This window comes from Tupaia chinensis, unplaced genomic scaffold (assembly GCF_000334495.1).
Source record: "Tupaia chinensis unplaced genomic scaffold, TupChi_1.0 Scaffold140934_1, whole genome shotgun sequence".
NCBI lineage: Eukaryota > Metazoa > Chordata > Mammalia > Scandentia > Tupaiidae > Tupaia > Tupaia belangeri.
In genome coordinates this window covers 48,298-50,249 of record NW_006200802.1, presented here as the reverse complement: position 1 = coordinate 50,249, position 1,952 = coordinate 48,298, and the positions used below count along the sequence as shown (strand labels likewise).

General features: G+C 55.5%; 1 long non-coding RNA gene across 1 annotated transcript in view; it reads left to right on the top strand.

Annotated features, from left to right (window-relative positions):
* The first annotated feature begins 824 nt into the window (after positions 1–824).
* LOC102494732 (uncharacterized) overlaps positions 825–1,952 on the top strand; it is a 2,439-nt gene continuing 1,311 nt past the window's right edge. The window contains exon 1 of the long non-coding RNA XR_336659.1: positions 825–899. This is a non-coding gene — a long non-coding RNA (uncharacterized LOC102494732). The remainder of the gene's footprint in view (positions 900–1,952) is intronic.

Below are 1,952 nucleotides of genomic sequence, written 5' to 3'. Positions count from 1 at the left end.
CCCTACCTTGTCCTGTCCCTGGCTGCAGGCCACAGACAGACCCAGTGGCAGGCCTCTGGCCAGCCAGTGATTCTGAGGCAGGGACATCACTGCCCACCTACCTCTCCTGCAGACCCCAGCCTCAGCGCCCACCCGCTACATATGTAGGTCACCATTACTTTCTGCTTTGGATTTTAAGCTCCTTTATTATCTTGTTAATCTACTGCTCTTCCTCCTCTCACAGCCTATCCTGCCCCCAGATACAGGCCACAGACAGACCCAGTGCCAATATTCTAGCCAGCCATTGATATTGGGGCAGTGACATCACCTCTCCTGCAGACCCCAGGTCTAGTGCCCACACGCTAGCCTGTCTTGTCCCCAGCTACAGGCCACAGACAGACCCAGCGGCAGGCCTCTGGCCAGCCAGTGATTCTGAGACAGGTACATCACCGCCCACCTTCCTCTCTTGCAGACCCCAGCCCCAGAGCCCACCTGCTAGCCTCTCTTCTCCCCAGCTGTGAGTGACAGACAGACCAAGCAGAAGGCCTCTGGACAGCCAGCAATTCTGAGGCATTGATATCACGGCCCCCTAACTCTTCTGAAGACCCCAGCCTAAGTGCCAACCCTCTACCCTGTCCTTTCCCCAGCTGCAGGCCACAGACTGACACAGCGGCAGGCCTCTGGCCAATCACTGATTCTAGGCAGGGACATCACTGTCCACCTACATCTCCTGCAGATCCCAGACCCTGTGCCCTAAGGCTAGGTGGGTGGGTCACCATTACATTCTGCTTTGGATATTAAGCTCCTTTATTCTCTTGTTAATTTCTGGCTCTTCCTCCTCTGACAGCCTGTCCTGTTGTTCCAGCTGCAGGCCACTGAAGGACCCAGCTCAAGGCCTCCTGCCAGCCAGTGAATCTGAGGTAGGGACATCACTGCCCACCTACATCTCCTGCAGACCCCAGCCCCAACGCCCACCCGCTAGCCTGTCCTGTCCCGGCTGCAGGCCACAGACCCTGGTCAGTCAGTGATACTGAGGAAGGGACATCACTGCCCACCTACCTCTACTGCAGACCCCAGCCCAAGCACCAACCTGCTAGCCTGTCCTGTCCCTGGCTGCATGACACAAACAAAGCCAGTGGCAGGCCCCTGTCCAGCCAGTGAATCTGAGGGAGGGACATCACTACCCACATAACTCTCTTGCAGAACATAGCCACAGCGCTCTCCTGCTAGGTAGTAGGTCACCATTACTTTCTGATTTGGATTTTAAACTCCTTTATTATCTTGTTAATTTCTTGCTGTTCCTCCTCTCACAGCCTATCCTGTGCCCAGCTGCAGGCCATGGACAGACCCAGTGGCAGGCCTCAGGCCAGCCAATGATTTTGAAGCAGGGACATCACTGTCCCTCTACCTCTCCTGAAGACCCTAGGCCCAACGCCAACCCGCTACCCTCTCCTTTCCCCCACTGCAGGCCACAGTAAGACCAGCGGCAGGCCTCTGGCCAGTCAGTGATTCTGAGGCAGGGACATCACTGCCCACTAACCTCTCCTGCAAATCCCAGCTCCAGCATCAACAGGCTAGGGAGGTCGGTCACCATTGCATTCTGCTTAGGATTTCAAGCTCCTTTATTCTCTTGTTAATTTCCTGGTCTTCCTCCTCTGACAGACTGTCCTGACCCTGGCTGCTGGCCACAGACAGACCCAGCAGCATAATTCTGAGGCAGGGACATCACTGCCCACTAACCTCTCCTGCAAATCCCAGCTCCAGCATCAACAGGCTAGGGAGGTCGGTCACCATTGCATTCTGCTTAGGATTTCAAGCTCCTTTATTCTCTTGTTAATTTCCTGGTCTTCCTCCTCTGACAGACTGTCCTGACCCTGGCTGCTGGCCACAGACAGACCCAGCAGCATACCTCTGGCCAGCCAGTTATTCTGAGGCAAGGACATCTCTGCCCACCTACCTCTCCTGAAGAATCC